Source organism: Macaca mulatta, chromosome 13, assembly GCF_049350105.2.
Source record: "Macaca mulatta isolate MMU2019108-1 chromosome 13, T2T-MMU8v2.0, whole genome shotgun sequence".
NCBI lineage: Eukaryota > Metazoa > Chordata > Mammalia > Primates > Cercopithecidae > Macaca > Macaca mulatta.
Window position 1 is genome coordinate 27,770,192 of NC_133418.1, and position 14,110 is coordinate 27,784,301.

Consider the following 14,110-nt stretch of genomic DNA (forward strand, 5'->3'; position numbering starts at 1 on the left):
AGGTGAAATCTGGAAAGAAGCTTTCTGAGAAACTGCTTAGTGTTCTGTTAATCATCTCACAGAGTTACATCTGTATTTCGTGGATCTCTGGCTAGCCTTATTTCTTTGGAATCTGAGAACAGATATTTCGGATCCCTTGGAAGTCTATAGGGCCAAAGGAAATATCCTCCGATAACAAAGAGAAAGAAGCTTTCTGAGAAACTTCTTTGTGTTCTGTGAAATCATCTCACAGAGTTACAGCTTTCCCCTCAAGAAGCCTTACGCTAAGACAGTTCTTGTGGATTTGGCAAAGTGATATTTGGAAGCCCTTAGAGGGCTATGGTGAAAAAGGAAATATCCTCAGATGAGATCTGGAAAGAAGCTTTCTGAGAAACTGCTTAGTGTTCTGTTAATTCATCTCACAGAGTTACATCTGTATTTCGTGGATCTCTTGGCTAGCCTTATTTCTGTGGAATCTGAGAACAGATATTTCTGATCCCTTGGAAGACTATAGGGCCAAAGGAAATATCCTCCGATAACAAAGAGAAAGAAGCTTTCTGAGAAACTTCTTTGTGTTCTGTGAAATCATCTCACAGAGTTACAGCTTTCCCCTCAAGAAGCCTTTCGCTAAGACAGTTCTTGTGGAATTGGCAAAGTGATATTTGGAAGCCCATAGAGGGCTATGGTGAAAAAGGAAATATCCTCAGATGAAATCTGGAAAGAAGCTTTCTGAGAAACTGCTTAGTGTTCTGTTAATTCATCTCACAGAGTTACATCTGTATTTCGTGGATCTCTTTGCTAGCCTTATTTCTGTGGAATCTGAGAACAGATATTTCGGATCCCTTGGAAGACTATAGGGCCAAAGGAAATATCCTCTGATAACAAAGAGAAAGAAGCTTTCTGAGAAACTTCTTTGTGTTCTGTGAAATCATCTCACAGAGTTACAGCTTACCCCTCAAGAAGCCTTTCGCTAAGACAGTTCTTGTGGAATTGGCAATGTGATATTTGGAAGCCCATAGAGGACAACGGTGAAAATGGAAATATCTTCAGATGAAACCTGGAAAGAAGCTTTCTGTGAAACTGCTTAGTGTTCTGTTAATTCATCTCACAGAGTTACATGTGTATTTCGTGGATCTCTTTGCTAGCGTTATTTCTATTGGAATCTGAAAACAGATGTTTCGGATCCCTTTGAAGACTATAGGGCCAAAGGAAGTATCCTCCGATAACAAAGAGAAAGAAGCTTTCTGAGAAACTTCTTTGTGTTCTGTGAAATCATCTCACAGAGTTACAGCTTTTCCCTCAAGAAGCCTTTCGCTAAGACAGTTCTTGTGGAATTGGCAAAGTGATATTTGGAAGCCCATAGAGGGCTATGGTGAAAAAGGAAATATCCTCAGATGAAATATGGAAAGAAGCTTTCTGAGAAACTGCTTAGTGTTCTGTTAATTCATCTCACAGTGTTACATCTGTATTTCGTGGATCTCTTTGCTAGCCTTATTTCTGTGGAATATGAGAACAGATATTTCGGATCCCTTGGAAGACTATAGGGCCAAAGGAAATATCCTCCGATAACAAAGAGAAAGAAGATTTCTGAGAAACTTCTTTGTGTTCCGTGAAATCATCTCACAGAGTTACAGCTTTCCCCTCAAGAAGCCTTTCGCTAAGACAGTTCTTGTGGAATTGGCAAAGTGATATTTGGAAGCCCATAGAGGGATATGGTGAAAATGGAAATATCATCAGATGAAATCTGGAAAGAAGCTATCTGAGAAACTGCTTAGTGTTCTGTTAATTCATCTCACAGAGTTACATCTGTATTTCGAGGATCTCTTTGCTAGCCTTATTTCTGTGGAATCTGAGAACAGATATTTCGGATCCCTTGGAAGACTATAGGGCCAAAGGAAATATCCTCCGATAACAAAGAGAAAGAATCTTTCTGAGAAACTTCTTTGTGTTCTGTGAAATCATCTCACATACTTACAGCTTTCCCCTCAAGAAGCCTTTCGCTAAGACAGTTCTTGTGGAATTGGCAAGGTGATATTTGGAAGCCCTTAGAGGGCTATGGTGAAAAAGGAAATATCCTCAGATGAAATCTGGAAAGAAGCTTTCTGAGAAACTGCTTAGTGTTCTGTTAATTCATCTCACTGAGTTACATCTGTATTTCGTGGATCTCTTTGCTAGCCTTATTTCTGTGGAATCTGAGAAAAGATATTTCGGATCCCTCGGAAGACTATAGTGCCAAAGGAAATATCCTCCGATAACAAAGAGAAAGAAGCTTTCTGAGAAACTTCTTTGTGTTCTGTGAAATCATCTCACAGAGTTACAGCTTTCTCCTCAGGAAGCCTTTCGATAAGACAGTTCTTGTGGAATTGGCAAAGTGATATTTGGAACCCCATAGAGGGCTATGGTGAAAAAGGAAATATCCTCAGATTAAATCTGGAAAGAAGCTTTCTGAGGAACTGCTTAGTGTTCTGTTAATTCATCTCACAGAGTTACATCTGTATTTCGTGGATCTCTTTGCTAGCTTTACTTCTGTGGAATCTGAGAACAGATATTTCGGATCCCTTTGAAGACTGTAGGGCCAAAGGAACTATCCTCCGATAACAAAGAGAAAGAAGCTTTCTGATAAACTTCTTTGTGTTCTGTGAAATTATCTCACAGAGTTACAGCTTTCCCCTCAGGAAGCCTTTCGCTAAGACAGTTCTTGTGGAATTGGCAAAGTGATATTTGGAAGCCCATAGAGGGCTATGGTGAAAAAGGAAATATCCTCAGATGAAATCTGGAAAGAAGCTTTCTGAGAAACTGCTTAGTGTTCTGTTAATTCATCTCACAGAGTTACATCTGTATTTCTTGGTTCTCTTTGCTAGCCTTATTTCTGTGGAATCTGAGAACAGATATTTCGGATCCCTTGGAAGACTATAGGGCCAAAGGAAATATCCTCTGATAACAAAGAGAAAGAAGCTTTCTGTGAAACTTCTTTGTGTTCTGTGAAATCATCTCACAGAGTTACAGCTTTCCCCTCAAGAAGCCTTTCGCTAAGACAGTTCTTGTGGAATTGGCAATGTGATATTTGGAAGCCCATAGAGGACAACGGTGAAAATGGAAATATCTTCAGATGAAACCTGGAAAGAAGCTTTCTGTGAAACTGCTTAGTGTTCTGTTAATTCATCTCACAGAGTTACATGTGTATTTCGTGGATCTCTTTGCTAGCCTTATTTCTATTGGAATCTGAAAACAGATGTTTCGGATCCCTTTGAAGACTATAGGGCCAAAGGAAGTATCCTCCGATAACAAAGAGAAAGAAGCTTTCTGAGAAACTTCTTTGTGTTCTGTGAAATCATCTCACAGAGTTACAGCTTTTCCCTCAAGAAGCCTTTCGCTAAGACAGTTCTTGTGGAATTGGCAAAGTGATATTTGGAAGCCCATAGAGGGCTATGGTGAAAAAGGAAATATCCTCAGATGAAATATGGAAAGAAGCTTTCTGAGAAACTGCTTAGTGTTCTGTTAATTCATCTCACAGTGTTACATCTGTATTTCGTGGATCTCTTTGCTAGCCTTATTTCTGTGGAATATGAGAACAGATATTTCGGATCCCTTGGAAGACTATAGGGCCAAAGGAAATATCCTCCGATAACAAAGAGAAAGAAGATTTCTAAGAAACTTCTTTGTGTTCTGTGAAATCATCTCACAGAGTTACAGCTTTCCCCTCAAGAAGCCTTTCGCTAAGACAGTTCTTGTGGAATTGGCAAAGTGATATTTGGAAGCCCATAGAGGGCTATGGTGAAAAAGGATATATCCTCAGATGAAATCTGGAAAGAAGCTTTCTGAGAAACCGCTTAGTGTTTTGTTAATCATCTCACAGAGTTACATCTGTATTTCGTGGATCTCTTTGCTAGCCTTATTTCTGTGGAATCTGAGAACAGATATTTCGGATCCCTTGGAGGACTATAGGGCCAAAGGAAATATCCTCCGATAACAAAGAGAAAGAATCTTTCTGAGAAACTTCTTTGTGTTCTGTGAAATCATCTCACATACTTACAGCTTTCCCCTCAAGAAGCCTTTCGCTAAGACAGTTCTTGTGGAATTGGCAAACTGATATTTGGAAGCCCATAGAGGGCTATGGTGAAAAAGGAAATATCCTCAGATGAAATCTGGAAAGAAGCTTTCTGAGAAACTGCTTAGTGTTCTGTTAATTCATCTCACTGAGTTACATCTGTATTTCGTGGATCTCTTTGCTACCCTTATTTCTGTGGAATCTGAGAAATGATATTTCGGATCCCTCGGAAGACTATAGGGCCAAAGGAAATATCCTCCGATAACAAAGAGAAAGAAGCTTTCTGAGAAACTTCTTTGTGTTCTGTGAAATCATCTCACAGAGTTACAGCTTTCCCCTCAAGAAGCCTTTGGCTAAGACAGTTCTTGTGGAATTGGCAAAGTGATATTTGGAACCCCATACAGGGCTATGGTGAAAAAGGAAATATCCTCAGATGAAATCTGGAAAGAAGCTTTCTGAGAAACTGCTTAGTGTTCTGTTAATTCATCTCACAGAGTTACATCTGTATTTCGTGGATCTCTTTGCTAGCCTTACTTCTGTGGAATCTGAGAACAGATATTTCGGATCCCTTTGAAGACTGTAGGGCCAAAGGAACTATCCTCCGATAACAAAGAGAAAGAAGCTTTCTGAGAAACTTCTTTGTGTTCTGTGAAATTATCTCACAGAGTTACAGCTTTCCCCTCAGGAAGCCTTTCGCTAAGACAGTTCTTGTGGAATTGGCAAACTGATATTTGGAAGCCCATAGAGGGCTATGGTGAAAAAGGAAATATCCTGAGATGAAATCTGGAAAGAAGCTTTCTGAGAAACTGCTTAGTGTTCTGTTAATTCATCTCACAGAGTTACATCTGTATTTCTTGGTTCTCTTTGCTAGCCTTATTTCTGTGGAATCTGAGAAAAGATATTTCGGATCCCTTGGAAGACTATAAGGCCAAAGGAAATATCCTCCGATAACAAAGAGAAAGAAGCTTTCTGAGAAACTTCTTTGTGTTCTGTGAAATCATCTCACAGAGTTACAGCTTTCCCCTCAAGAAACCTTTCGCTAAGACAGTTCTTGTGGAATTGGAAAAGTGATATTCGGAAGCCCATAGAGGGCTATGGTGAAAATGGAAATTTCCTCAGAGGAAATCTGGAAAGAAGCTTTGTGAGAAACTGCTTAGTGTTCTGTTAATTCATCTCACAGAGTTACATCTGTATTTCGTGGATCTCTTTGCTAGCCTTATTTCTGTGGAATCTGAAAACAGATATTTCGGAACCCTTGGAAGACTATAGGGCCAAAGGAAATATCCTCCGATAACAAAGAGAAAGAAGCTTTCTGAGAAACTTCTTTGTGTTCTGTGAAATCATCTCACAGAGTTACAGCTTTCCCCTCAAGAAGCCTTTCGCTAAGACAGTTCTTGTGGAATTGGCAAAGTGATATTTGGAAGCCCATAGAGGGCTATGGTGAAAAAGTAAATATCCTCAGATGAAATCTGGAAAGAAGCTTTCTGAGAAATCGCTTAGTGTTTTGTTAATCATCTCACAGAGTTACATCTGTATTTCGGGGTTCTCTTTGCTAGCCTTATTTCTGTGGAATCTGAAAACAGATATATCGGATCCCTTGGAAGACTGTAGGGCCAAAGGAAATATCCTCCGATAACAAAGAGAAAGAAGCTTTCTGAGAAACTTCTTTGTGTTCTGTGAAATCATCTCACAGAGTTACAGCTTTCCCCTCAAGAAGCCTTACGCTAAGACAGTTCTTGTGGAATTGGCAAAGTGATATTTGGAAGCCCTTAGAGGGCTATGGTGAAAAAGGAAATATCCTCAGATGAGATCTGGAAAGAAGCTTTCTGAGAAACTGCTTAGTGTTCTGTTAATTCATCTCACAGAGTTACATCTGTATTTCGTGGATCTCTTGGCTAGCCTTATTTCTGTGGAATCTGAGAACAGATATTTCGTATCCCTTGGAAGACTATAGGGCCAAAGGAAATATCCTCCGATAACAAAGAGAAAGAAGCTTTCTGAGAAACTTCTTTGTGTTCTGTGAAATCATCTCACAGAGTTACAGCTTTCCCCTCAAGAAGCCTTTCGCTAAGACAGTTCTTGTGGAATTGGCAAAGTGATATTTGGAAGCCCATAGAGGGCTATGGTGAAAAAGGAAATATCCTCAGATGAAATCTGGAAAGAAGCTTTCTGAGAAACTGCTTAGTGTTCTGTTAATTCATCTCACAGAGTTACATCTGTATTTCGTGGATCTCTTTGCTAGCCTTATTTCTCTGGAATCTGAGAACAGATATTTCGGATCCCTTGGAAGACTATAGGGCCAAAGAAATATCCTCTGATAACAAAGAGAAAGAAGCTTTCTGAGAAACTTCTTTGTGTTCTGTGAAATCATCTCACAGAGTTACAGCTTTCCCCTCAAGAAGCCTTTCGCTAAGACAGTTCTTGTGGAATTGGCAATGTGATATTTGGAAGCCCTTAGAGGACAACAGTGAAAATGGAAATATCTTCAGATGAAATCTGGAAAGAAGCTTTCTGTGAAACTGCTTAGTGTTCTGTTAATTCATCTCACAGAGTTACATGTGTATTTCGTGGATCTCTTTGCTAGCCTTATTTCTTTTGGAATCTGAAAACAGATATTTCGGATCCCTTTGAAGACTATAGGGCCAAAGGAAATATCCTCCGATAACAAAGAGAAAGAAGCTTTCTGAGAAACTTCTTTGTGTTCTGTGAAATCATCTCACAGAGTTACAGCTTTTCCCTCAAGAAGCCTTTCGCTAAGACAGTTCTTGTGGAATTGGAAAAGTGATATTTGGAAGCCCATAGAGGGCTATGGTGAAAAAGGAAATATCCTCAGATGAAATATGGAAAGAAGCTTTCTGAGAAACTGCTTAGTGTTCTGTTAATTCATCTCACAGTGTTACATCTGTATTTCGTGGATCTCTTTGCTAGCCTTATTTCTGTGGAATATGAGAACAGATATTTCGGATCCCTTGGAAGACTATAGGGCCAAAGGAAATATCCTCCGATAACAAAGAGAAAGAAGATTTCTGAGAAACTTCTTTGTGTTCTGTGAAATCATCTCACAGAGTTACAGCTTTCCCCTCAAGAAGCCTTTCGCTAAGACAGTTCTTGTGGAATTGGCAAAGTGATATTTGGAAGCCCATAGAGGGGTATGGTGAAAATGGAAATATCCTCAGATGAAATCTGGAAAGAAGCTTTCTGAGAAACTGCTTAGTGTTCTGTTAATTCATCTCACAGAGTTACATCTGTATTTCGTGGATCTCTTTGCTAGCCTTATTTCTGTGGAATCTGAGAACAGATATTTCGGATCCCTTGGAAGACTATAGGGCCAAAGGAAATATCCTCCGATAACAAAGAGAAAGAAGATTTCTGAGAAACTTCTTTGTGTTCTGTGAAATCATATCACATACTTACAGCTTTCCCCTCAAGAAGCCTTTCGCTAAGACAGTTCTTGTGGAATTGGCAAAGTGATATTTGGAAGCCCTTAGAGGGCTATGGTGAAAATGGAAATATCCTCGGATGAAATCTGGAAAGAAGCTTTCTGAGAAACTGCTTAGTGTTCTGTTAATTCATCTCACAGAGTTACATCTGTATTTCGTGGATCTCTTTGCTAGGTTATTTCTGTGGAATCTGAGAACAGATATTTCGGATCACTTGGAAAACTCTAGGGCCAAAGGAAATATCCTCCGATAACAAAGGGAAAGAAGCTTTCTGAGAAACTTCTTTGTGTTCTGTGAAATCATCTCACAGAGTTACAGCTTTCCCCTCAAGAAGCCTTTGGCTAAGACAGTTCTTGTGGAATTGGCAAAGTGATATTTGGAAGGCCATAGAGGGCTTTGGTGAAAAAGGAAATATCCTCAGATGAAATCTGGAAAGAAGCTTTCTGAGAAACTGCTTAGTGTTCTGTTAATTCATCTCACAGAGTTACATCTGTATTTCGTGGATCTCTTTGCTAGCCTTATTTCTGTGGAATATGAGAACAGATATTTCGGATCCCTTGGAAAACTATAGGGCCAAAGGAAATATCCTCTGATAACAAAGAGAAAGAAGCTTTCTGAGAAACTTCTTTGTGTTCTGTGAAATCATCTCACAGAGTTACAGCTTTCCCCTCAAGAAGCCTTTCGCTAAGACAGTTCTTGTGGAATTGGCAAAGTGATATTTGGAAGCGTTAGAGGGCTATGGTGAAAAAGGAAATATCCTCAGATGAAATCTGGAAAGAAGCTTTCTGAGAAACTGCTTAGTGTTCTGTTAATTCATCTCACAGAGTTACATCTGTATTTCGTGGATCTCTTGGCTAGCCTTATTTCTGTGGAATCTGATAACAGATTTTTCGGATCCCTTGGAAGACTATAGGGCCAAAGGAAATATCCTCCGATAACAAAGAGAAAGAAGCTTTCTGAGAAACTTCTTTGAGTTCTGTGAAATCATCGCACAGAGATACAGCTTTCCCCTCAAGAAGTCTTTCGCTAAGACAGTTCTTGTGGAATTGGCAAAGTGATATTCGGAAGCCCATAGAGGGCTATGGTGAAAATGGAAATTTCCTCAGGGGAAATCTGGAAAGAAGTTTTCTGTGAAACTGCTTAGTGTTCTGTTAATTCATCACAGAGAGTTGCATCTGTATTTCGTGGATCTCTTTGCTAGTCTTATTTCTGTGGAATCTGATAACAGATTTTTCGGTTCCCTTGGAAGACTATAGGGCCAAAGGAAATATCCTCCGATAACAAAGAGAAAGAAGCTTTCTGAGAAACTTCTTTGTGTTCTGTGAAATCATCTCACAGAGTTACAGCTTTCCCCTCAAGAAGCCTTTGGCTAAGCCAGTTCTTGTGGAATTGGCAAAGTGATATTTGGAAGCCCATAGAGGGCTATGGTGAAAAAGGAAATATTCTCAGGTGAAACCTGGAAAGAAGCTTTCTGAGAAACTGCTTAGTGTTCTGTTAATCATCTCACAGAGTTACATCTGTATTTCGTGAATCTCTTTGCTAGCCTTATTTCTTTGGAATCTGAGAGCAGATATTTCGGATCCGTTGGAAGTCTATAGGGCCAAAGGAATTATCCTCCGATAACAAAGAGAAAGAAGCTTTCTGAGAAACTTCTTTGTGTTCTGTGAAATCATCTCAAAGAGTTACAGCTTTCCCCTCAAGAAGCCTTACGCTAAGACAGTTCTTGTGGATTTGGCAAAGTGATATTTGGAAGCCCTTAGAGGGCTATGGTGAAAAAGGAAATATCCTCAGATGAGATCTGGAAAGAAGCTTTCTGAGAAACTGCTTAGTGTTCTGTTAATTCATCTCACAGAGTTACATCTGTATTTCGTGGATCTCTTGGCTAGCCTTATTTCTGTGGAATCTGATAACAGATATTTCGGATCCCTTGGAAGACTATAGGGCCAAAGGAAATATCCTCCGATAACAAAGAGAAAGAAGCTTTCTGAGAAACTTCTTTGTGTTCTGTGAAATCATCTCACAGAGTTACAGCTTTCCCCTCAAGAAGCCTTTGGCTAAGCCAGTTCTTGTGGAATTGGCAAAGTGATATTTGGAAGCCCATAGAGGGCTATGGTGAAAAAGGAAATATTCTCAGGTGAAATCTGGAAAGAAGCTTTCTGAGAAACTGCTTAGTGTTCTGTTAATCATCTCACAGAGTTACATCTGTATTTCGTGGATCTCTTTGCTAGCCTTATTTCTTTGGAATCTGAGAACAGATATTTCGGATCCCTTGGAAGTCTATAGGGCCAAAGGAAATATCCTCCGATAACAAAGAGAAAGAAGCTTTCTGAGAAACTTCTTTGTGTTCTGTGAAATCATCTCACAGAGTTACAGCTTTCCCCTCAAGAAGCCTTACGCTAAGACAGTTATTGTGGATTTGGCAAAGTGATATTTGGAAGCCCTTAGAGGGCTATGGTGAAAAAGGAAATATCCTCAGATGAGATCTGGAAAGAAGCTTTCTGAGAAACTGCTTAGTGTTCTGTTAATTCATCTCACAGAGTTACATCTGTATTTCGTGGATCTCTTGGCTAGCCTTATTTCTGTGGAATCTGAGAACAGATATTTCGTATCCCTTGGAAGACTATAGGGCCAAAGGAAATATCCTCCGATAACAAAGAGAAAGAAGATTTCTGAGAAACTTCTTTGTGCTCTGTGAAATCATATCACATACTTACAGCTTTCCCCTCAAGAGGCCTTTCGCTAAGACAGTTCTTGTGGAATTGGCAAAGTGATATTTGGAAGCCCTTAGAGGGCTATGGTGAAAATGGAAATATCCTCGGATGAAATCTGGAAACAAGCTTTCTGAGAAACTGCTTAGTGTTCTGTTAATTTATCTCACAGAGTTACATCTGTATTTCGTGGATCTCTTTGCTAGGTTATTTCTGTGGAATCTGAGAACAGATATTTCGGATCACTTGGAAAACTCTAGGGCCAAAGGAAATATCCTCCGATAACAAAGGGAAAGAAGCTTTCTGAGAAACTTCTTTGTGTTCTGTGAAATCATCTCACAGAGTTACAGCTTTCCCCTCAAGAAGCCTTTCGCTAAGACAGTTCTTGTGGAATTGGCAAAGTGATATTTGGAAGGCCATACAGGGCTACGGTGAAAAAGGAAATATCCTCAGATGAAATCTGGAAAGAAGCTTTCTGAGAAACTGCTTAGTGTTCTGTTAATTCATCTCACAGAGTTACATCTGTATTTCGTGGATCTCTTTGCTAGCCTTATTTCTGTGGAATCTGAGAACAGATATTTCGGATCCCTTGGAAGACTATAGGGCCAAAGGAAATATCCTACGATAACAAAGAGAAAGAAGCTTTCTGAGAAACTTCTTTGTGTTCTGTGAAATCATCTCACAGAGTTACAGCTTTCCCCTCAAGAAGCCTTTCGCTAAGACAGTTCTTGTGGAATTGGCAATGTGATATTTGGAAGCCCATAGAGGACAACGGTGAAAATGGAAATATCTTCAGATGAAATCTGGAAAGAAGCTTTCTGTGAAACTGCTTAGGGTTCTGTTAATTCATCTCACAGAGTTACATGTGTATTTCGTGGATCTCTTTGCTAGCCTTATTTCTATTGGAATCTGAAAACAGATATTTCGGATCCCTTGGAAGACTATAAGGCCAAAGGAAATATCCTCCGATAACAAAGAGAAAGAAGCTTTCTGAGAAACTTCTTTGTGTTCTGTGAAATCATCTCAAAGAGTTACAACTTTCCCCTCCAGAAGCCTTTCGCTAAGACAGTTCTTGTGGAATTGGCAAAGTGATATTCGGAAGCCCATAGAGGGCTATGGTGAAAAAGGAAATATTCTCAGGTGAAATCTGGAAAGAAGCTTTCTGAGAAACTGCTTAGTGTTCTGTTAATCATCTCACAGAGTTACATCTGTATTTCGTGGATCTCTTTGCTAGCCTTATTTCTTTGGAATCTGAGAACAGATATTTCGGATCCCTTGGAAGTCTATAGGGCCAAAGGAAATATCCTCCGATAACAAAGAGAAAGAAGCTTTCTGAGAAACTTCTTTGTGTTCTGTGAAATCATCTCACAGAGTTATAGCTTTTCCCTCAAGAAGCCTTTCGCTAAGACAGTTCTTGTGGAATTGGCAAAGTGATATTTGGAAGCCCATAGAGGGCTATGGTGAAAAAGGAAATATCCTCTGATGAAATATGGAAAGAAGCTTTCTGAGAAACTGCTTAGTGTTCTGTTAATTCATCTCACAGTGTTACATCTGTATTTCGTGGATCTCTTTGCTAGCCTTATTTCTGTGGAATATGAGAACAGATATTGCGGATCCCTTGGAATACTATAGGGCCAAAGGAAATATCCTCCGATAACAAAGAGAAAGAAGATTTCTGAGAAACTTCTTTGTGTTCCGTGAAATCATCTCACAGAGTTACAGCTTTCCCCTCAAGAAGCCTTTCGCTAAGACAGTTCTTGTGGAATTGGCAAAGTGATATTTGGAAGCCCATAGAGGGCTATGGTGAAAAAGGAAATATCCTCAGATGAAATATGGAAAGAAGCTTTCTGAGAAACTGCTTAGTGTTCTGTTAATTCATCTCACAGTGTTACATCTGTATTTCGTGGATCTCTTTGCTAGCCTTATTTCTGTGGAATATGAGAACAGATATTTCGGATCCCTTGGAATACTCTAGGGCCAAAGGAAATATCCTCCGATAACAAAGAGAAAGAAGATTTCTGAGAAACTTCTTTGTGTTCCGTGAAATCATCTCACAGAGTTACAGCTTTCCCCTCAAGAAGCCTTTCGCTAAGACAGTTCTTGTGGAATTGGCAAAGTGATATTTGGAAGCCCATAGAGGGGTATGGTGAAAATGGAAATATCCTCAGATGAAATCTGGAAAGAAGCTTTCTGAGAAACTGCTTAGTGTTCTGTTAATTCATCTCACAGAGTTACATCTGTATTTCGTGGATCTCTTTGCTAGCCTTATTTCTGTGGAATCTGAGAACAGATATTTCGGATCCCTTGGAAGACTATAGGGCCAAAGGAAATATCCTCCGATAACAAAGAGAAAGAATCTTTCTGAGAAACTTCTTTGTGTTCTGTGAAATCATCTCACATACTTACAGCTTTCCCCTCAAGAAGCCTTTCGCTAAGACAGTTCTTGTGGAATTGGCAAAGTGATATTTGGAAGCCCTTAGAGGGCTATGGTGAAAATGGAAATATCCTCAGATGAAATCTGGAAAGAAGCTTTCTGAGAAACTGCTTAGTGTTCTGTTAATTCATCTCACAGAGTTACATCTGTATTTCGTGGATCTCTTTGCTAGCCTTATTTCTGTGGAATCTGAGAAAAGATATTTCGGATCACTTGGAAAACTCTAGGGCCAAAGGAAATATCCTCCGATAACAAAGGGAAAGAAGCTTTCTGAGAAACTTCTTTGTGTTCTGTGAAATCATCTCACAGAGTTACAGCTTTCCCCTCAAGAAGCCTTTCGCTAAGACAGTTCTTGTGGAATTGGCAAACTGATATTTGGAAGCCCATAGTGGGCTATGGTGAAAAAGGAAATATCCTCAGATGAAATCTGGAAAGAAGCTTTCTGAGAAACTGCTTAGTGTTCTGTTAATTCATCTAACTGAGTTACATCTGTATTTCTTGGATCTCTTTGCTTGCCTTATTTCTGTGGAATCTGAGAAAAGATATTTCGGATCCCTCGGAAGACTATAGGGCCAAAGGAAATATCCTCCGATAACAAAGAGAAAGAAGCTTTCTGAGAAACTTCTTTGTGTTCTGTGAAATCATCTCACAGAGTTACAGCTTTCCCCTCAAGAAGCCTTTCGCTAAGACAGTTCTTGTGGAATTGGCAAAGTGATATTTGGAAGCCCATAGAGGGCTATGGTGAAAAAGGAAATATCCTCAGATGAAATCTGGAAAGAAGCTTTCTGAGAAATCGCTTAGTGTTTTGTTAATCATCTCACAGAGTTACATCTGTATTTCGGGGTTCTCTTTGCTAGCCTTATTTCTGTGGAATCTGAAAACAGATATTTCGGATCCCTTGGAAGACTGTAGGGCCAAAGGAAATATCCTCCGATAACAAACAGAAAGAAGCTTTCTGAGAAACTTCTTTGTGTTCTGTGAAATCATCTCACAGAGTTACAGCTTTCCCCTCAAGAAGCCTTACGCTAAGACAGTTCTTGTGGAATTGGCAAAGTGATATTTGGAAGCCCTTAGAGGGCTATGGTGAAAAAGGAAATATCCTCAGATGAGATCTGGAAAGAAGCTTTCTGAGAAACTGCTTAGTGTTCTGTTAATTCATCTCACTGAGTTACATCTGTATTTCGTGGATCTCTTTGCTAGCCTTATTTCTGTGGAATCTGAGAACAGATATTTCGGAACCCTTGGAAGACTATAGGGCCAAAGGAAATATCCTCCGATAACCAAGAGAAAGAAGCTTTCTGAGAAACTTCTTTGTGTTCTGTGAAATCATCTCAAAGAGTTACAGCTCTCCCCTCAAGAAGCCTTTCGCTAAGACAGTTCTTGTGGAATTGGCAAAGTGATATTTGGAAGCCCATAGAGGGCTATGTTGAAAAAGGAAATATCCTCAGATGAAATCTGGAAAGAAGCTTTCTGAGAAACCGCTTAGTGTTTTGTTAATCAT